Below are 23711 nucleotides of genomic sequence, written 5' to 3' on the forward strand. Positions count from 1 at the left end.
GAGAAGACCTGTACCTTGTCCTACGGAGATCCTTCCTACCAACAACAGGGATGTATTATCTGTCCTACTCCTGATATTATATTTTTGTAAATTTTATTGTTAAGAAGCGCCTTCCATTTGAGTCCTACAAATTGTTGTGTATTGCCTAAACCAGGCATTCCCAACCTCGGTACTCAAAACACACTTAAGGCGGGTACACACTACCCGATGTTTAAATGCCGGCGGTGAACGACTATATCGCTGAACGATATAGTGTTCAACGATATAGCGCATACATACTGAACGTTATTGTTCAACGATAACGTTCAGTGACATCACCGCCGGCATTCCCGTACATTCAGCTCAGCCTAACATTGACGGGTTGAGCTGCATGTCAGCTCAATATTTGTGAACGCTGAATGACATGCGGGAGCGTGCTTCGGTCACCAATATTACCCCCATACACATTGGACGATTTCAGGCTAAAAATAAACGATAGCGACATAAACGAGGCACATGAGGGTTGAGGGCCCTGCTCGTTGAGCCGTCAATCACTGCCGTCTTGTGCTGAAAGTGTGCCGCAGGGCCTTTTCTGTGCTGTAGGGACAACACGATATGTCTGTAAACGATGGCGTTCACAGACATATTGTCACGAACCGGTCTCTTACCTTTGCGGGTTCTGGGGTTCATCCGTTGCCAGTGCGGTTGCTCGCAGTGCTGTGCACCCGTGTGGGGACGGGGCGTGATCAGTGGCACAGGTAATACAGAGTCTGGGAACTGTGAGTGCGGGGACCAAATGGCCTAAGGCACTGCGGTGTGTCTGCTGTATAGGAGGTGGCCATGTTGGAGACCAAATAGGTAATACAGAGCACTTGTGAAAACACCTGTGGGCAGGTGTAAGCCAATCCCGTGCTTGTGCTGCCTTTAAGTAGGCTGGGATTATGTTACTCTGGGCCAGTGCTTTGTTGTATCAACGCTGTGCTCTAGCTCTGAGCTCTCTCCGTGCATTCCTGTGTGATTCCCGTGGTCCAGATATCGCCTCCGTTCCCAGAGGCCCGTCTGCAGCCTTCACTGCTAAAGATCCACCGGCTCCCCGCTGTGCTGTCAGTTAATCACGCACCTACTGGTAACAATTGGATTCCCAGAGTCTTGTATGAGGAAACCCTATCTGCCTGCTTTCAACCATACAGAGTTTGGAGGATTCCATTAACTTCAGCTGTTCGTTTGTTCTGCTCTGCATTTAACCCGTTCATCACTTATATCATCTGCTACAGTCTCACAGTGATCTCCGGAACTCGCAAGTAACCCAATTTAGTACTTTTACTTTCTATGTTGCCATTACAAGGATAATTCTTCACAGTCTCTCAGTTACCTCTCAAAACTTCATTGCAAATCCTCAGTTATTTCTTCATGTCTGCATTACCCAGTTAAACACATTCTACAGTTCAGCATCAAAGCTTGTTTATATTTGGACAATTCAACATTTATTCTCCAGCCTGTTTTAAACGCAATTCCATGAACATTTCTTTTATTTTTTCTTTAAGATATATCCTGCATATTATTTCTATTATTCATGCAATACGTCAGTATATTATGGTGATTAATAACTTGCCATTTACCACTTTACTGAATTGTTATTTTCAATAAATATATGAAACGGAACTTTCTTCGTCCTCCCTGCTTTCTTCATACCCCAGCACCTACACCTGTGGTTGGTCCCGGGTTAACGGATTCACAAAAACACCCGGACCTGACACATATCGTTTGTACACACTGGCCGATGGATCAGCGATATATCGGCCAGTATGTACGCACCATAACAGTCCAAGTTTCAGTGATATATGCTTGAGCACAGGTAATTTAATGAGTACAGTACCTCCGTTATTTTGATTTAACCAGCTGGCTGAAGCATGGATGCTATTACAACCTGGACGGTTAGTGTGTCTTGAGGACTGAGGTTCGGAATGCCTGGCCTGGATAAATTAAAAATCTGCACTCACATTGTGCAGAGTAAACGATCAGCCCCAAATAGTGGTCAGATTATCATAATAAATTTTACACACATGCCTTGCGTGACCCAGTGATAATATTTGAATTAAACCTCTCTCAGCCATGGTACTTTCATGTCACACAGAAACAACAGCCAAGTGATATACACATATGGGAGAATTCAATTAGCCCTGATATATTCTCCCACTTTTTCGCAATTTTTGTTTTTGGGGGCTATTCAATTAGCCCCCATTTTGTGTGCACCAAAAAATATAAATTTTCTGGTGAAAACACATAGATTCTGTGATAAGTTTACGGACCTATGTGTTTTCGGTTGCGGCTTGGTGAAAACGGTCTAATTTTGGGGAGAATATTTTTTTTTACCTCCTGAAATAAATTCCCGATAATAGCTGCAAGCGGGAGCTAATTGAATAGCCCTGGGGGGTCAATTAGTCCGCTGTAAATTACTGATGCTAATTGAATTACCCCCATAATTTTCCCACTAAACAATCTGTCCATCTACCATCTCAGATAAAGCACAATGCCTGATTCAAAGATGGATGCAGGATTGATGCAGCACGCAGAGAATTGTATCTCCTGATGTCATCATTTTGGGAGCATCAACCTCAAGCGGCCGGTTGGCTGTCTAATGTAGATAGACGTGACCTATTAAAACGGATGCCAGGTGCCACAATTCAATACATGTTCCCTAATCTTCCCTCGGTTCCTAGTAGCCAGCTCAAATCAGGCTTTCACATTCTGTTAACAACTTCTAAGCGTTAGAGGTAAAGTCTTGTGTCATGTGCAGCTATCTGCGTCCTCACCATTCTGCTCTCTGCAGCTCATGTGGTGATATAAAACACAGGTCCGGCAACAGAAATCATGGGACCCTGTACATTGATATCTCTGGGCCCCGCCCCTCAACCCCCACAGTCATATAAGGAGGCAATCCACTGTCATATAAATGGTGCACTGTCCTATATATAGAGTGGTAATGATAGTTTAAAAATGGGCGTGGTCACATGTCATGAGGGGTGTGGTTACACAAAACTAGGGGAGTGGCTACATGACAACAGGGGCATGGCCACATTATGCACACAGTGAAATGCCCCTTACAAATTATGCCACACACTGTAATGCCCATTGCACATTATGCCACACACTGTAATGCTTATTACACATTATGCCACACACCGTAATGCCCATTACATATTATGCCTCACACCGTAATGCCCATTACACATTATGCCACACGCCGTAATGCCTAACATATTATTCCATAATTCCTATTACATATTATGTGACACACAGTTATGCCACTGACACCATTTTATGTCCCACACACAAAAATGCCCCTTATAAATTATGCCCCAGTGGTGGGCTTTTGGTACTGTGCACCACCACCATATTTCTTAATGGTACTCCGTACCACCCTACTTTCAGCACTGGGGGGCTCAGTCATACAAGAAACACCCTGCTCCCCACTTGAGATACGTACGATGTACCGGCGGGTGGGATGCCATGTCATGATCCCCAGGGGCAAATGCAGGATTTGTAGTTTTTTTTCTTCCATGTGCGCACGTGTGTGCGTATACAGTATATATATATATATATATATATATACATACACACACACATATACATATAAGCATACACACACGTTATGTAGAACACATAAAACACATGCAGATATATATATATATATATATATACACATAAAACACATAGCCATAGACCACATGCACTTACTTATATACACACTTATACACACATAGGAAAATTCACAATTGTACACAAACACACACTGAACACATAAAGACATCAATGTACACACAGATAGAAAATATACACACACATAGAACACATGTAATATATACACAAACACACACTTACACTTTCACCTGGAGCGTGCCCCGGGGTCACTACGCTGCAGAAGATTACAGGCTGCTGGCAGTGCTGGGGGTCGGGCAGGGCCAGGGGAACATTAATCGTTAGGCTCCGCCCCCTTGTGGCTTTTTGTCACAATTTGGGGGTTGGTGGGGAGGGGCGGAGCCAATGTGACACGCTTCTTTGAGAAACATGTCATGTTGGCTCGCCACTCACCACTGATCCGCGAATCACGGCACATAGCTGCGAGGGGGCGGGGCTCCAATCGCTGTCTGCTGGACCCTGCCCGATTAAGACAAAATACATTTGGTTCTGGGTACTCAGAAACCCCCCCTGCATGTGCTAGTGATCCCGACAGCAGGATCCCATCCACCAGAATGTTGGCACTGGTAGAGGGACGAGTGCCAGAAAGCCCCTTGTGGGCACGCTGCACTCGCCGTAAATCTGCGGATGCGCAAGGTCCGTTCTGCGCATGTCTGACTGACAGGCAGTTGAGGGGGTGGGGAGGAGGCAGGGGGAGGCCTGCATTCCTGGAAGCACCCCCATTTCCTGGGAGGGTAGAGCCAAGGGTCTGCGTGTGACCACACAGACTTTCTGGCCTCGCAGACCCCCTCCCCCCCCCCCCCCCTTCTGTTGGTCACCTACGTAAGATGAGGCTTACTCAGCTGGCATTCTGCGCGACATCGGGATCCCAGCTTGTGATGTTGGTCGCAGTGCTGGGATCCCAGCTAAATGCAGAACGCGTCTCTTCTGCTCAGATGTCTCCTGCATGTTCCGCCCTTAAAATCGGACGGAAATTCAAAGCTTCTTATAAGCAGAATTGAATTTCCGTCCATCTCTGAATCAGGCCCACAATGCCCAACAGGCCGGGCACATACCCTCCAACTGGACCTTTTTAGCAGGTACAGTACAGTTTCTTTATGGTCTGTACCGATTTTTGTCTCTCCAAACTTCCATTGAAAGTATAGGAACCCTTTACCCGTGGCCACGCCCCCTTTTCTAATTTGTGCCGGTTATATGTGTAAAATGTTGGAGGGTGTGCGGGCATAGAAATATCTGTAAATATGAATAGGACCTGTTATTTAATGTGTCCTATTATACCAGTAATCTCTTCAGTCCTGGACTATTGCATGGCCCATGGTAATCGGTGCACGTTTGTCCATCTGCATGCATGCCTTGTCTTCTATATGGTCACTGAATTCTGAGCAGATTAAGAATCTAGAAATCCGTCAAATCTGATTTGCATTTATTTAAAAGTCAGCAGCTTAGTGGTGAGCAGCGCGGGGAGCTGGAGAGTGACATTACGCCGACAAAAGAGAAATCTTACTTGTCTCCCGGGCTCTGCTGGAATGCGGCTTTGTGGTAATAGAACATTTTATTGCAGATTAATTAACTTTTAAATATCACAGGCGAGTGGAGTATACAGCGGAGTCATTAGTTTTACAAGCGAACGTGTGTCGTCTTTTACGGTGACAGGAAGCAAGTCATAGACAAGTAGTGAGAAATCTTTTTTTATTCAACTGGAACCCCAAATGTCAGGGAGCTTTAGCTGGGGACCCCAAAAAGGTGGTTCCCAGTGCCATGTGTTTCATATAGTACAATCAGGGGCTTTACTTGTCTTCATTTTTATTTTATTTTTTATTTAGTTCCTTCATTTTTTTCTTTACGGTGTTTAGTCAACAGGTAACAACTAACTAACTAACTAACTAACTAACTGTACTCAACTAACAGGCACCATCCATTGCATACCTTACAACTGTCCCGATTTTTGCGGGAGAGTCCTGTTTTTTTGGGGTCTGTCCCGCTGTCCCTCCCGGGATCCGGTTTGAAGAGCGACACTGTCTAGGTCGACAATGTTTAGGTCGACCACTATAGGTCGACAGTCACTAGGTCGACAGGGTTGGAAGGTCGACATGTGCTAGGTCGACATGTGCTAGGTCGACAGGTCAAAAGGTCGACATGAGTTGTTGTTTTTTAAATTCTTTTTTTGAACTTCTTCATACTTAACGATCCACGTTGACTACGATTGGAACGGTAAACTGTGCCGAGCGAAGCGGTAGCAGAGCGAGGCACATTGTCCAAACCATGGCGAGCAAAGCGAGCCATGCAAGGGGACACGGTGCACTAATTGGGGTTCCCGGTCACTCTCCGAAGAAAACGACACAAAAAAACAAACAAAACCTCATGTCGACCCTTTGACCTGTCGACCTAGCACATGTCGACCTAGAAACCCTGTTGACCTTCCAACCCTGTTGACCGAGTGACTGTTGACCTATAGTGGTCGACCTAAACATTGTCGACCTAGATACTGTCGATCTAATGATCCACACCCGTCTCTCCCGCGGGTTGAAGTGTCCTGCGGTGGGTGGGGTCGGGGCAGTTGGGAGGTTCCCTATCGCTCGCTGCTCTGGTAAGTTCAGAGCAGAGCAGCGCTGAGCAGACGCTGTGCACATCTATTCCCGGGAGGCAGAGAGACTCGGGCATCGCCAGCAGCTCACAGAGTGTCCCCTCTGTGACAAAATTGGGAAGCGTGGCTCGTGAGCACATCATTCACGCAAAAACATGCCCCCTTTCCAACAGGCCACACCCCTTTCGCTTTTCCGAGGTGTCCCGCCAGCAGACCTCCAGATGTTGGGAGGTATGCCATTGGCTGCAGAACTCACTAGAATGTAGCAAAGTAGGGTACAAGGAAAAACCAAACACTTGATGTCCTCCAGCTAAAAACAGGTTTGCAGGTGTTGGCCTTTACCCAGGGCTGTAGAGATCGGTGCTGGGCCTGGGTACTGTAGGGGGCGTGGTTTAATGCTGCAGATGTGACCACGCCCCCTACATAAAAAGTGTGGAAATAGAATAATTGTGGTGCTGCACCACAGAGAGAAAAGACTGCTGCAATGTTCGGCTGCAGCAGTTTCCCTGGACACGCCGCAACCCCAGCAGCACTGTGATTGGTCACCGATTTTAAAATATCAAAATCTTTAAAAGTAGACTTCATCTTCAGGCAACATTAATGTTTTGGCAACACTTTCTAAATTCAGTGCTTTATTCTTCTGTCTTCCATCTTTGTTCTTCACCAAAGCATTTTAATGATCTGAACAGCTGTTTATTGGTAGCACAAAGCTCTGTCCTGCCTTTGATACAATTCTATTCCTGCAGCTCTAAATCATAATGAAGGGGAAAAATAACATAAAAACAGAACACATCAATAAGGGGCCGATGTCTAGTTGTTTGCAAAAAGTACTTCAGCGGGTGGCCTATATTTGCCTGTAGCAGGTTATGCTTCCTTAAACAACCTGAGTGGGCGTACGTCACCACTCCTACGGTCTCTTCTGGACACCGTGGCTGCAGCCTCCCCACCAACGATAGGATAAGGCCCAACCTCAGGCTTTCCCCATAACACACCTGTAGCCCGGGAACTAATGCCCCCTGCTGCAGACCTACACATTTGTACATTTCTAAAACATTTCATTATATTTAAATACATATATATATATATATATATATATATATATATAAAATCAAATTTGTACTCCGGCGGCACTCACTCAGGACTTGTACAGCAAATCAATAAAGCAGAGACAACGCTCTTAACTTAGTTAACGTTTCAGATTTATATCTTTCGTCAGAACAGCATATACACAATAATCCACGTACCTTTATACCCTTCACCATCACCCGTGCACTGTATCCCAGGCTCGTCCACGCCGGCGGGGGACGGATGACGTCATCAACCTGCACCACTCTCCCAGACGCTCCTCCCCGTCGACGTCCCGGTTGCCATAGGGACCATCTATAAACAACAAGAGTGCAATATACATTATACCACGTCTCCAGTAAAAACGCTGGAATCAGCTACCAAGTTACGCATGACTAGCAATCAATCATAATAAGTTTCAAGTATAAAATCATTTTGACCTATATATTATCCAGTGAGTGCCGCCGGAGTACAAATTTGATTACATGCACGAAAGTGACGGAGGGCACCCGGGCGTACTACATTTAAGACAGTGAGTGCCGGTAATTTGTCTTAACTATATATATATATATATATATATATATATATATATATACAAGTAAACAAGAGAGGCGGCACTCACGGCTGGTAGAATCACAAATCAATAATACCACACAGGGCTTTCTTCAACGTTTCAATTCTAATGAATTTTCGTCAGGATACAAACATATAATCAAAAACGGCTTACCTTATAACCCCTCACCAACTGTGTTCAGCTGTGCTCGCCGCCGGGACCCGGCCCCCGGCCGCGTCACTCAAAGATGACGTCATCGCGCCCATGGCGCTCGTCAGCGTAACCATCACCATGGAAACCCGGGACGTGAATATAGCAAACAGGAAAGGGGAAATACAGCAGCTACAGAAAAAACATTCAGAATCAAAGCATCGAATAACACATGCTAATAAGCATATAATACAATATAAACACTTAAGACTGCTTGTCTAAAAAGAATCATTAACAATATATAGTATTATAACCACTTGTTATTCATAGTGGTTATAATACTATATATTGTTAATGATTCTTTTTAGACAAGCAGTCTTAAGTGTTTATATTGTATTATATGCTTATTAGCATGTGTTATTCGATGCTTTGATTCTGAATGTTTTTTCTGTAGCTGCTGTATTTCCCCTTCCCTGTTTGCTATATTCACGTCCCGGGTTTCCATGGTGATGGTTACGCTGACGAGCGCCATGGGCGCGATGACGTCATCTTTGAGTGACGCGGCCGGGGGCCGGGTCCCGGCGGCGAGCACAGCTGAACACAGTTGGTGAGGGGTTATAAGGTAAGCCGTTTTTGATTATATGTTTGTATCCTGACGAAAATTCATTAGAATTGAAACGTTGAAGAAAGCCCTGTGTGGTATTATTGATTTGTGATTCTACCAGCCGTGAGTGCCGCCTCTCTTGTTTACTTGTGTCTGCTTTTTGCTGTGGAAGGCACCGGGCCTATTGTTTTATTACATTGAGTGAGTGCCGGTTCACTAGATATATATATATATATATATATATACACACACACAGGAAGCAGTCACAATACCGCCGGACTCAAAATACTGACGGCGGAATCCCGACTTGCGGCCACAATCCTGATGTCAGAATGCCGACAAGGAGAGGAATCCCAGCATCAAAATACAGACGCCGGGAATCCCGATCGTCCTCTCAGTGTTAGGTTGGGCACCAAGTGGGGAGGGTTAAGTTTAGGCAGCGGGGAAGAGAAGGTTAGGGTTGGGCATCCCCTGAGAGGGTTAGGCACCCCCGGGGTGGGTTATTGTTAGGCACCCACAAGGGAGGGTTAGAGTAGGGGGCAGGGGAGGGTTAGTGTCTTAACTACGGGGCTGTTGGGATTTTGATGGCTGGGGTGCCGTTGACCAGTGGTGCAAGTAGAAAAAATGTGGCCAATGAAAATGGGGGCATGATACACATATGGGGGGGCCAGATACACATATGACCCCAATAGTGCCAGATACACGTTGCCCCACAGTGCCAGATACACGTTGCCCCACAGTGCCAGATTTACATTGCCCCAGAGTGCCAGATACACATTGCCCCCAGAGTGCCAGATACACATTGCCCCCAGAGTGCCAGATACACATTGCTCCCAGAGTGCCAGATACACATTGCCCCCAGAGTGCCAGATACACATTGCCCCCAGAGTGCCAGATACACATTGCCCCCTAGTGTCAGATATACATTGCCCCCCAGTGTCAGATACACATTGCCCCAGTGTCAGATATACATTGCCCCACAGTGTCAGATACAGATTGCCCCAGAGTGCCAGGTACACAAATGCCCCCACAGTGCCAGATGCACAAATGCCCCAGTGTCAGATACACTTTGCCCCAGTGTCAGATAAACATTGCCCCACAGTGCCAGATACACAAATGCCCCCACAGTGCCAGATATACATTGCCCCCCAGTGTCAGATACACATTGCCTCAGTGTCAGATATACATTGCCCCACAGTGTCAGATACACATTGCCCCAGAGTGCCAGGTACACAAATGCCCCCACAGTGCCAGATGCACAAATGCCCCAGTGTCAGATAAACATTGCCCCACAGTGCCAGATACACAAATGCCCCCACAGTGTCAGATACACATTGCCTCAGTGTCAGATATACATTGCCCCAGAGTGCCCCCCACTGCTCACCGCTGCCTCTGTTGTTCTGATAATACAAAGATATGCAACAGGGTAGACACACCGGGAGGGGTAAAACAAATGATTGATGACCTAGGTAGGCTTGAGAAATGGTCAAGAAGTGGCAACTACAGTTTAATGCTAAAAAAAATGCAAAATCATGCACTTGGGTCGCAAAAACCCAAAGGCTAAATATAGTATCAAGGGTACTATAATGGAAACTACTGAGGAGGAAAGGGATTTAGGAGTCACTATTTCAAGTGACTTATAGGCAGAAAAGCAATGCAACAAAACAATGAGAAAGGCAAGTCAGATGCTTGGTTGCATAGGAAGAGGAATCAGTAGCAGGAAAAAAGAAGTAATAATTAGTGATGAGCGGGTTCGGTTTCTCGGAATCCGAACCCGCCGAACTTCAGCTTTTTTTACATGGGGCCGAGCAGGCTCGGATCCTCCCGCCTTGCTCGGTTAACCCGAGCGCGCCCGAACGTCATCATCCCGCTGTCGGATTCTCGCGAGGCTCGGATTCTATCGCGAGACTCGGATTCTATATAAGGAGCCGCGCGTCGCCGCCATTTTCACACGTGCATTGAGATTGATAGGGAGAGGACGTGGCTGGCGTCCTCTCCGTTTATAGAGAAGAGAGTAGAGAGTTAGAGACACTATTTACTAATTTTGGGGAGCATATTAGGACTGGAGTACTACTACTTGCTGATAGTGTGACCAGTGACCATTGACCACCAGTTTAATTAATCCGTTCTCTGCCTGAAAAAAAACGATACACAGTGTGACACAGTCACATACCATATCTGTGCTCAGCCTCAGTGTGCTGCATCATCATATGTAATACTGTATATCTGACTGTGCTGAGTGCTCACTGCTCACACAGCTTAATTGTGGGGGAGACTGGGGAGCAGTTAGAGCAGTAGTACATAAATAATATATTTTAAGTACAGTGCACACTTTTGCTGCCAGAGTGCCACACTGCCAGTGTGACTGACCAGTGACCACACTGACCACCAGTATATTGTAATTGTCTGCTTAGGACGGAGTACTACTTGCTGATAGTGTGACCAGTGACCACCACCAGTTTAATTAATCCGTTCTCTGCCTGAAAAAAAACGATACACAGTGTGACACAGTCACATACCATATCTGTGCTCAGCCCAGTGTGCTGCATCATATGTAATACTGTATATCATTATCTGACTGTGCTGAGTGCTCACTGCTCACACAGCTTAATTGTGGGGGAGACTGGGGAGCAGTTATAGCAGGAGTACATATTTTAAGTACAGTGCACACTTTTGCTGTAGGAGTGCCACTGCCAGTGTGACTGACCAGTGACCACTGACCACCAGTATATTGTGATTGTCTGCTGACCACCAGTATATTGTGATTGTCTGCCTGAAAAAGTTAAACACTCGTCGTGTGGTGTTTTTATAAACGCATTCTGCAGACAGTGTCCAGCAGGTCCGTCATTACATAATATATACCTGTCCGGCTGCAGTACTAGTGTGATATATATATATTTTAATTTTATCTCATTATCATCCAGTCTATATTAGCAGCAGACACAGTACGGTAGTCCACGGCTGTAGCTACCTCTGTGTCGGCAGTCGCTCGTCCATCCATAATTGTATACCACCTACCCGTGGTTTTTTTTCTTTTTCTATCTTCTTGATACTAGTAGCTTACTTTAGGAGTCTGCAGTGCTGACAGACAGTGTCCAGCAGGTCCGTCATTACATAATATATACCTGTCCGGCTGCAGTACTAGTGTGATATATATATATTTTAATTTTATCTCATTATCATCCAGTCTATATTAGCAGCAGACACAGTACGGTAGTCCACGGCTGTAGCTACCTCTGTGTCGGCAGTCGCTCGTCCATCCATAATTGTATACCACCTACCCGTGGTTTTTTTTTTTTTCTATCTTCTTGATACTAGTAGCTTACTTTAGGAGTCTGCAGTGCTGACAGACAGTGTCCAGCAGGTCCGTCATTACATAATATATACCTGTCCGGCTGCAGTACTAGTGTGATATATATATATTTTAATTTTATCTCATTATCATCCAGTCTATATTAGCAGCAGACACAGTACGGTAGTCCACGGCTGTAGCTACCTCTGTGTCGGCAGTCGCTCGTCCATCCATAATTGTATACCACCTACCCGTGGTTTTTTTTTTTTTCTATCTTCTTGATACTAGTAGCTTACTTTAGGAGTCTGCAGTGCTGACAGACAGTGTCCAGCAGGTCCGTCATTACATAATATATACCTGTCCGGCTGCAGTACTAGTGTGATATATATATATATATATTTTAATTTTATCTCATTATCATCCAGTCTATATTAGCAGCAGACACAGTACGGTAGTCCACGGCTGTAGCTACCTCTGTGTCGGCAGTCGCTCGTCCATCCATAATTGTATACCACCTACCCGTGTTTTTTTTTTTTTCTATCTTCTTGATACTAGTAGCTTACTTTAGGAGTCTGCAGTGCTGACAGACAGTGTCCAGCAGGTCCGTCATTACATAATATATACCTGTCCGGCTGCAGTACTAGTGTGATATATATATATATTTTAATTTTATCTCATTATCATCCAGTCTATATTAGCAGCAGACACAGTACGGTAGTCCATGGCTGTAGCTACCTCTGTGTCGGCAGTCGCTCGTCCATCCATAATTGTATACCACCTACCCGTGGTTTTTTTTCTTTTTCTATCTTCTTGATACTAGTAGCTTACTTTAGGAGTCTGCAGTGCTGACAGACAGTGTCCAGCAGGTCCGTCATTACATAATATATACCTGTCCGGCTGCAGTACTAGTGTGATATATATATATATATTTTAATTTTATCTCATTATCATCCAGTCTATATTAGCAGCAGACACAGTACGGTAGTCCATGGCTGTAGCTACCTCTGTGTCGGCAGTCGCTCGTCCATCCATAATTGTATACCACCTACCCGTGGTTTTTTTTTCTATCTTCTTGATACTAGTAGCTTACTTTAGGAGTCTGCAGTGCTGACAGACAGTGTCCAGCAGGTCCGTCATTACATAATATATACCTGTCCGGCTGCAGTACTAGTGTGATATATATATATATTTTAATTTTATCTCATTATCATCCAGTCTATATTAGCAGCAGACACAGTACGGTAGTCCACGGCTGTAGCTACCTCTGTGTCGGCAGTCGCTCGTCATCCATAAGTATACTAGTATCCATCCATCTCCATTGTTTACCTGAGGTGCCTTTTAGTTGTGCCTATTAAAATATGGAGAACAAAAATGTTGAGGTTCCAAAAATAGGGAAAGATCAAGATCCACTTCCACCTCGTGCTGAAGCTGCTGCCACTAGTCATGGCCGAGACGATGAAATTCCATCAACGTCGTCTGCCAAGGCCGATGCCCAATGTCATAGTACAGAGCATGTAAAATCCAAAACACCAAATATCAGTAAAAAAAGGACTCAAAAATCTAAAATAAAATTGTCGGAGGAGAAGCGTAAACTTGCCAATATGCCATTTACCACACGGAGTGGCAAGGAACGGCTGAGGCCCTGGCCTATGTTCATGGCTAGTGGTTCAGCTTCACATGAGGATGGAAGCACTCAGCCTCTCGCTAGAAAAATGAAAAGACTCAAGCTGGCAAAAGCACAGCAAAGAACTGTGCGTTCTTCGAAATCCCAAATCCACAAGGAGAGTCCAATTGTGTCGGTTGCGATGCCTGACCTTCCCAACACTGGACGTGAAGAGCATGCACCTTCCACCATTTGCACGCCCCCTGCAAGTGCTGGAAGGAGCACCCGCAGTCCAGTTCCTGATAGTAAGATTGAAGATGTCAGTGTTGAAGTACACCAGGATGAGGAGGATATGGGTGTTGCTGGCGCTGGGGAGGAAATTGACAAGGAGGATTCTGATGGTGAAGTGGTTTGTTTAAGTCAGGCACCCGGGGAGACACCTGTTGTCCGTGGGAGGAATATGGCCATTGACATGCCTGGTGAAAATACCAAAAAAATCAGCTCTTCGGTGTGGAAGTATTTCAACAGAAATGCGGACAACATTTGTCAAGCCGTGTGTTGCCTTTGTCAAGCTGTAATAAGTAGGGGTAAGGACGTTAACCACCTCGGAACATCCTCCCTTATACGTCACCTGCAGCGCATTCATAATAAGTCAGTGACAAGTTCAAAAACTTTGGGCGACAGCGGAAGCAGTCCACTGACCGGTAAATCCCTTCCTCTTGTAACCAAGCTCACGCAAACCACCCCACCAACTCCCTCAGTGTCAATTTCCTCCTTCCCCAGGAATGCCAATAGTCCTGCAGGCCATGTCACTGGCAAGTCTGACGAGTCCTCTCCTGCCTGGGATTCCTCCGATGCATCCTTGCGTGTAACGCCTACTGCTGCTGGCGCTGCTGTTGTTGCTGCTGGGAGTCGATGGTCATCCCAGAGGGGAAGTCGTAAGACCACTTTTACTACTTCCACCAAGCAATTGACTGTCCAACAGTCCTTTGCGAGGAAGATGAAATATCACAGCAGTCATCCTGCTGCAAAGCGGATAACTGAGGCCTTGGCATCCTGGGTGGTGAGAAACGTGGTTCCGGTATCCATCATTACTGCAGAGCCAACTAGAGACTTGTTGGAGGTACTGTGTCCCCGGTACCAAATACCATCTAGGTTCCATTTCTCTAGGCAGGCGATACCGAAAATGTACACAGACCTCAGAAAAAGAGTCACCAGTGTCCTAAAAAATGCAGCTGTACCCAATGTCCACTTAACCACGGACATGTGGACAAGTGGAGCAGGGCAGGGTCAGGACTATATGACTGTGACAGCCCACTGGGTAGATGTATGGACTCCCGCCGCAATAACAGCAGTGGCGGCACCAGTAGCAGCATCTCGCAAACGCCAACTCTTTCCTAGGCAGGCTACGCTTTGTATCACCGCTTTCCAGAATACGCACACAGCTGAAAACCTCTTACGGCAACTGAGGAAGATCATCGCGGAATGGCTTACCCCAATTGGACTCTCCTGTGGATTTGTGGCATCGGACAACGCCAGCAATATTGTGTGTGCATTAAATCTGGGCAAATTCCAGCACGTCCCATGTTTTGCACATACCTTGAATTTGGTGGTGCAGAATTATTTAAAAAACGACAGGGGCGTGCAAGAGATGCTGTCGGTGGCCAGAAGAATTGCGGGACACTTTCGGCGTACAGGCACCACGTACAGAAGACTGGAGCAACACCAAAAACGCCTGAACCTGCCCTGCCATCATCTGAAGCAAGAAGTGGTAACGAGGTGGAATTCAACCCTCTATATGGAGCTAACACAGAGCGATTCCGCTAGGCATGTGGGACTTGTGGATGGAGCCCTTAATTCGCTTAACAAGGATTCACGGGTGGTCAATCTGTTGAAATCAGAGCACTACATTTTGGCCACCGTGCTCGATGCTAGATTTAAAACCTACCTTGGATCTCTCTTTCCGGCAGACACAAGTCTGCTGGGGTTCAAAGACCTGCTGGTGAGAAAATTGTCAAGTCAAGCGGAACGCGACCTGTCAACATCTCCTCCTTCACATTCTCCCGCAACTGGGGGTGCGAGGAAAAGGCTCAGAATTCCGAGCCCACCCGCTGGCGGTGATGCAGGGCAGTCTGGAGCGACTGCTGATGCTGACATCTGGTCCGGACTGAAGGACCTGACAACGATTACGGACATGTCGTCTACTGGCACTGCATATGATTCTCTCCCCATTGAAAGAATGGTGGAGGATTATATGAGTGACCGCATCCAAGTAGGCACGTCAGACAGTCCGTACTTATACTGGCAGGAAAAAGAGGCAATTTGGAGGCCCTTGCACAAACTGGCTTTATTCTACCTAAGTTGCCCTCCCACAAGTGTGTACTCCGAAAGAGTGTTTAGTGCCGCCACTCACCTTGTCAGCAATCGGCGTACGAGGTTACTTCCAGAAAATGTGGAGAAGATGATGTTCATTAAAATGAATTATAATCAATTCCTCCGTGGAGACATTGACCAGCAGCAATTGCCTCCACAAAGTACACAGGGAGCTGAGATGGTGGATTCCAGTGGGGACGAATTGATAATCTGTGAGGAGGGGAATGTACACGGTGATATATCGGAGGATGATGATGAGGTGGACATCTTGCCTCTGTAGAGCCAGTTTGTGCAAGGAGAGATTAATTGCTTCTTTTTTGGTGGGGGTCCAAACCAACCCGTCATTTCAGTCACAGTCGTGTGGCAGACCCTGTCACTGAAATGATGGGTTGGTTAAAGTGTGCATGTCCTGTTTATACAACATAAGGGTGGGTGGGAGGGCCCAAGGACAATTCCATCTTGCACCTCTTTTTTCTTTAATTTTTCTTTGCGTCATGTGCTGTTTGGGGAGTATTTTTTTGAAGGGCCATCCTGCGTGACACTGCAGTGCCACTCCTAGATGGGCCAGGTGTTTGTGTCGGCCACTAGGGTCGCTTAGCTTACTCACACAGCTACCTCATTGCGCCTCTTTTTTTTCTTCTTTGCGTCATGTGCTGTTTGGGGAGTGTTTTTTGAAGGGCCATCCTGCGTGACACTGCAGTGCCACTCCTAGATGGGCCAGGTGTGGCCACTAGGGTCGCTTAGCTTTCTCACACAGCTACCTCATTGCGCCTCTTTTTTTCTTTGCGTCATGTGCTGTTTGGGGAGTAGTTTTTTGAAGGGCCAGCCTGCGTGACACTGCAGTGCCACTCCTAGATGGGCCAGGTGTTTGTGTCGGCCACTAGGGTCGTTGAGTTTAGTCACACAGCTACCTCATTGCGCCTCTTTTTTTCTTTGCGTCATGTGCTGTTTGGGGAGTGTTTTTTGGAAGGGCCATCCTGCGTGACACTGCAGTGCCACTCCTAGATGGGCCCGGTGTTTGTGTCGGCCACTTGGGTCGTTGAGCTTAGTCACACAGCTACCTCATTGCGCCTCTTTTTTTCTTTGCGTCATGTGCTGTTTGGGGAGTGTTTTTTGGAAGGGCCATCCTGCGTGACACTGCAGTGCCACTCCTAGATGGGCCAGGTGTTTGTGTCGGCCACTTGGGTCGCTTAGCTTAGTCATCCAGCGACCTCGGTGCAAATTTTAGGACTAAAAATAATATTGTGAGGTGTGAGGTGTTCAGAATAGACTGAAAATGAGTGGAAATTATGGTTTTTGAGGTTAATAATACTTTGGGATCAAAATGACCCCCAAATTCTGTGATTTAAGCTGTTTTTTAGGGTTTTTTGAAAAAAACACCCGAATCCAAAACACACCCGAATCCGGCAAAAAAAATTCGGTGAGGTTTTGCCAAAACGCGTTCGAACCCAAAACCAAAACACAAAACCCGAAAAATTTCAAGTGCACATCCCTAGTAATAATGTCACTGTATAGGTCATTGGTGCGGCCTCATCTTGAATACTCTGTCCTGTTCTGGAGACCATGGGGGTCATTCCGAGTTGATCGCTAGCTGCCGTTGTTCGCAGCGCAGCGATCAGACACTTCTGCGCATGCGTATGGTGCGCACGCGCGTCGTACTTTCACAAAAGCCGATGCAGTTTCACACAAGGTCTAGCGACGCTTTTCAGTCGCACTGCTGATCGTTCAGTGATTGACAGGAAGTGGGTGTTTCTGGGCTGAAAAAAAAAGGGAAGAAAGAGGGTTCGGAATGCCCTAAAGTGGTGCACACAATCTTATATTAAAATATAACTTTTATTATTATATATAATAAAACCAGCGAATTTTAAGAAAAAAGGTAAGAGTGTAAATAACTGACCGTTTTCGGGGAGTGTGTGTAAAAACGCAGGCGTGCCAGATAAAAACGCAGGAGTGGCTGGGGAAATGGGGGAGTGGTTGGCCGAACGCAGGGTGTGTTTGTGACGTCAAAACAGGAACTAAACAGACTGAAGTGATCGCAATGTAGGAGTAAGTCTGGAGCTACTCAGAAACAGCACAATCTTTTTTTGTAGCATCGCTGCGATCCTTTCGTTCGCACTTCTGCTAAGATAAGATACACTCCCAGAGGGCGGCGTCTTAGCGTTTGCACTGCTGCTAAAAGCAGCTAGCTAGCGAGCGAGCAACTCGGAATGAGGGTCCATATCACCAGAAGGATATAAATACATTAGAGAGTGTACATAGAAGGGTAACTAAAATGGTGCATGGCCTACATCACAAAACTTACCCAGAAAGGCTAAAAGATCTTAACATGTATAGTTTGGAGGAGAGAAGGGAAAGGGGGGACATGATAGAAACTTTCAAATATACCAAGGGTCTTAAAGGTCAGGAGGAAAACATTCTTCAAAGGAAGATTAAGTATTAGAACTCGAGGACATACACTGAAACTGGAGGGAGGCAGGTTCAGGGGTTTTAAGGAAAAATTACTTCACAGAAAGGGTAGTGGACAAGTGGAATAGCCTCCCATCAGACGTGGTAGAGGCTAAGACTGTAGAGTAGAGATGAGCGCCTGAAATTTTTCGGGTTTTGTGTTTTGGTTTTGGGTTCGGTTCCGCGGCCGTGTTTTGGGTTCGAACGCGTTTTGGCAAAACCTCACCGAATTATTTTTGTCGGATTCGGGTGTGTTTTGGATTCGGGTGTTTTTTTCCAAAAACACTAAAAAACAGCTTAAATCATAGAATTTGGGGGTCATTTTGATCCCAAAGTATTATTAACCTCAAAAACCATAATTTACACTCATTTTCAGTCTATTCTGAATACCTCACACCTCACAATATTATTTTTAGTCCTAAAATTTGCACCGAGGTCGCTGTGTGAGTAAGATAAGCGACCCTAGTGGCCGACACAAACACCGGGCCCATCTAGGAGTGGCACTGCAGTGTCACGCAGGATGTCCCTTCCAAAAAACCCTCCCCAAACAGCACATGACGCAAAGAAAAAAAGAGGCGCAATGAGGTAGCTGTGTGAGTAAGATTAGCGACCCTAGTGGCCGACACAAACACCGGGCCCATCTAGGAGTGGCACTGCAGTGTCACGCAGGATGGCCCTTCCAAAAAACCCTCCCCAAACAGCACATGACGCAAAGAAAAAAAGAGGCGCAATGAGGTAGCTGTGTGAGTAAGATTAGCGACCCTAGTGGCCGACACAAACACCGGGCCCATCTAGGAGTGGCACTGCAGTGTCACGCAGGATGGCCCTTCCAAAAAACCCTCCCCAAACAGCACATGACGCAAAGAAAAAAAGAGGCGCAATGAGGTAGCTGACTGTGTGAGTAAGATTAGCGACCCTAGTGGCCGACACAAACACCGGGCCCATCTAGGAGTGGCACTGCAGTGTCACGCAGGATGTCCCTTCCAAAAAACCCTCCCCAAACAGCACATGACGCAAAGAAAAAAAGAGGCGCAATGAGGTAGCTGTGTGAGTAAGATTAGCGACCCTAGTGGCCGACACAAACACCGGGCACATCTAGGAGTGGCACTGCAGTGTCACGCAGGATGTCCCTTCCAAAAAACCCTCCCCAAACAGCACATGACGCAAAGAAAAAAAGAGGCGCAATGAGGTAGCTGTGTGAGTAAGATTAGCGACCCTAGTGGCCGACACAAACACCGGGCCCATCTAGGAGTGGCACTGCAGTGTCACGCAGGATGTCCCTTCCAAAAAACCCTCCCCAATCAGCACATGATGCAAAGAAAAAGAAAAGAAAAAAGAGGTGCAAGATGGAATTATCCTTGGGCCCTCCCACCCACCCTTATGTTGTATAAACAAAACAGGACATGCACACTTTAACCAACCCATCATTTCAGTGACAGGGTCTGCCACACGACTGTGACTGATATGACGGGTTGGTTTGGACCCCCCCCAAAAAAGAAGCAATTAATCTCTCCTTGCACAAACTGGCTCTACAGAGGCAAGATGTCCACCTCATCTTCACCCTCCGATATATCACCGTGTACATCCCCCTCCTCACAGATTATCAATTCGTCCCCACTGGAATCCACCATCTCAGCTCCCTGTGTACTTTGTGGAGGCAATTGCTGCTGGTCAATGTCTCCGCGGAGGAATTGATTATAATTCATTTTAATGAACATCATCTTCTCCACATTTTCTGGATGTAACCTCGTACGCCGATTGCTGACAAGGTGAGCGGCGGCACTAAACACTCTTTCGGAGTACACACTTGTGGGAGGGCAACTTAGGTAGAATAAAGCCAGTTTGTGCAAGGGCCTCCAAATTGCCTCTTTTTCCTGCCAGTATAAGTACGGACTGTGTGACGTGCCTACTTGGATGCGGTCACTCATATAATCCTCCACCATTCTATCAATGTTGAGAGAATCATATGCAGTGACAGTAGACGACATGTCCGTAATCGTTGTCAGGTCCTTCAGTCCGGACCAGATGTCAGCATCAGCAGTCGCTCCAGACTGCCCTGCATCACCGCCAGCGGGTGGGCTCGGAATTCTGAGCCTTTTCCTCGCACCCCCAGTTGCGGGAGAATGTGAAGGAGGAGATGTTGACAGGTCGCGTTCCGCTTGACTTGACAATTTTGTCACCAGCAGGTCTTTCAACCCCAGCAGACCTGTGTCTGCCGGAAAGAGAGATCCAAGGTAGGCTTTAAATCTAGGATCGAGCACGGTGGCCAAAATGTAGTGCTCTGATTTCAACAGATTGACCACCCGTGAATCCTTGTTAAGCGAATTAAGGGCTGCATCCACAAGTCCCACATGCCTAGCGGAATCGCTCCCTTTTAGCTCCTTCTTCAATGCCTCCAGCTTCTTCTGCAAAAGCCTGATGAGGGGAATGACCTGACTCAGGCTGGCAGTGTCTGAACTGACTTCACGTGTGGCAAGTTCAAAGGGCATCAGAACCTTGCACAACGTTGAAATCATTCTCCACTGCACTTGAGACAGGTGCATTCCATCTCCTATATCGTGCTCAATTGTATAGGCTTGAATGGCCTTTTGCTGCTCCTCCAACCTCTGAAGCATATAGAGGGTTGAATTCCACCTCGTTACCACTTCTTGCTTCAGATGATGGCAGGGCAGGTTCAGTAGTTTTTGGTGGTGCTCCAGTCTTCTGTACGTGGTGCCTGTACGCCGAAAGTGTCCCGCAATTTTTCTGGCCACCCACAGCATCTCTTGCACGCCCCTGTCGTTTTTTAAAAAATTCTGCACCACCAAATTCAAGGTATGTGCAAAACATGGGACGTGCTGGAATTTGCCCAGATTTAATGCACACACAATATTGCTGGCGTTGTCCGATGCCACAAATCCACAGGAGAGTCCAATTGGGGTAAGCCATTCCGCGATGATCTTCCTCAGTTGCCGTAAGAGGTTTTCAGCTGTGTGCGTATTCTGGAAAGCGGTGATACAAAGCGTAGCCTGCCTAGGAAAGAGTTGGCGTTTGCGAGATGCTGCTACTGGTGCCGCCGCTGCTGTTCTTGCGGCGGGAGTCCATACATCTACCCAGTGGGCTGTCACAGTCATATAGTCCTGACCCTGCCCTGCTCCACTTGTCCACATGTCCGTGGTTAAGTGGACATTGGGTACAACTGCATTTTTTAGGAGACTGGTGAGTCTTTTTCTGACGTCCGTGTACATTCTCGGTATCGCCTGCCTAGAGAAGTGGAACCTAGATGGTATTTGGTAACGGGGGCACACTGCCTCAATAAATTGTCTAGTTCCCTGTGAACTAACGGCGGATACCGGACGCACGTCTAACACCAACATAGTTGTCAAGGACTCAGTTATCCGCTTTGCAGTAGGATGACTGCTGTGATATTTCATCTTCCTCGCAAAGGACTGTTGAACAGTCAATTGCTTACTGGAAGTAGTACAAGTGGGCTTACGACTTCCCCTCTGGGATGACCATCGACTCCCAGCGGCAACAACAGCAGCGCCAGCAGCAGTAGGCGTTACACGCAAGGATGCATCGGAGGAATCCCAGGCAGGAGAGGACTCGTCAGACTTGCCAGTGACATGGCCTGCAGGACTATTGGCATTCCTGGGGAAGGAGGAAATTGACACTGAGGGAGTTGGTGGGGTGGTTTGCGTGAGCTTGGTTACAAGAGGAAGGGATTTACTGGTCAGTGGACTGCTTCCGCTGTCACCCAAAGTTTTTGAACTTGTCACTGACTTATTATGAATGCGCTGCAGGTGACGTATAAGGGAGGATGTTCCGAGGTGGTTAACGTCCTTACCCCTACTTATTACAGCTTGACAAAGGGAACACACGGCTTGACACCTGTTGTCCGCATTTCTGGTGAAATACCTCCACACCGAAGAGCTGATTTTTTTGGTATTTTCACCTGGCATGTCAACGGCCATATTCCTCCCACGGACAACAGGTGTCTCCCCGGGTGCCTGACTTAAACAAACCACCTCACCATCAGAATCCTCCTGGTCAATTTCCTCCCCAGCGCCAGCAACACCCATATCCTCCTCATCCTGGTGTACTTCAACACTGACATCTTCAATCTGACTATCAGGAACTGGACTGCGGGTGCTCCTTCCAGCACTTGCAGGGGGCGTGCAAATGGTGGAAGGCGCATGCTCTTCACGTCCAGTGTTGGGAAGGTCAGGCATCGCAACCGACACAATTGGACTCTCCTTGTGGATTTGGGATTTCAAAGAACGCACAGTTCTTTGCGGTGCTTTTGCCAGCTTGAGTCTTTTCAGTTTTCTAGCGAGAGGCTGAGTGCTTCCATCCTCATGTGAAGCTGAACCACTAGCCATGAACATAGGCCAGGGCCTCAGCCGTTCCTTGCCACTCCGTGTGGTAAATGGCATATTGGCAAGTTTTCGCTTCTCCTCCGACAATTTTATTTTAGGTTTTGGAGTCCTTTTTTTACTGATATTTGGTGTTTTGGTTTTGACATGCTCTGTACTATGCCATTGGGCATCGGCCTTGGCAGACGACGTTGCTGGCATTTCATCGTCTCGGCCATGACTAGTGGCAGCAGCTTCAGCACGAGGTGGAAGTGGATCTTGATCTTTCCCTAATTTTGGAACCTCAACATTTTTGTTCTCCATATTTTAATAGGCACAACTAAAAGGCACCTCAGGTAAACAATGGAGATGGATGGATTGGATACTAGTATACAATTATGGACGGGCTGCCGAGTGCCGACACAGAGGTAGCCACAGCCGTGAACTACCGCACTGTACTGTGTCTGCTGCTAATATATAGACTGGTTGATAAAGAGATAGTATACTCGTAACTAGTATGTATGTATAAAGAAAGAAAAAAAAACCACGGTTAGGTCACTGGTATATACAATTATGGACGGGCTGCCGAGTGCCGACACAGAGGTAGCCACAGCCGTGAACTACCGCACTGTACTGTGTCTGCTGCTAATATATAGACTGGTTGATAAAGAGATAGTATACTCGTAACTAGTATGTATGTATAAAGAAAGAAAAAAAAACCACGGTTAGGTCACTGGTATATACAATTATGGACGGGCTGCCGAGTGCCGACACAGAGGTAGCCACAGCCGTGAACTACCGCACTGTACTGTGTCTGCTGCTAATATATAGACTGGTTGATAAAGAGATAGTATACTCGTAACTAGTATGTATGTATAAAGAAAGAAAGAAAAACCACGGTTAGGTCACTGGTATATACAATTATGGACGGGCTGCGGAGTGCCGACACAGAGGTAGCCACAGCCGTGAACTACCGCACTGTACTGTGTCTGCTGCTAATATATAGACTGGTTGATAAAGAGATAGTATA

At 46.6% G+C, this 23711-nt stretch overlaps 1 long non-coding RNA gene across 1 annotated transcript in view; it reads right to left on the reverse strand.

Moving 5' to 3' along the window:
- Positions 1–23711, reverse strand: part of LOC134970221 (uncharacterized) — a 177237-nt gene that overhangs the window by 86279 nt on the left and 67247 nt on the right. The window contains exon 2 of the long non-coding RNA XR_010189723.1: positions 7507–7642. This is a non-coding gene — a long non-coding RNA (uncharacterized LOC134970221). The remainder of the gene's footprint in view (positions 1–7506; positions 7643–23711) is intronic.

Source organism: Pseudophryne corroboree, chromosome 11 (genome assembly GCF_028390025.1).
Source record: "Pseudophryne corroboree isolate aPseCor3 chromosome 11, aPseCor3.hap2, whole genome shotgun sequence".
Taxonomy (NCBI): domain Eukaryota; kingdom Metazoa; phylum Chordata; class Amphibia; order Anura; family Myobatrachidae; genus Pseudophryne; species Pseudophryne corroboree.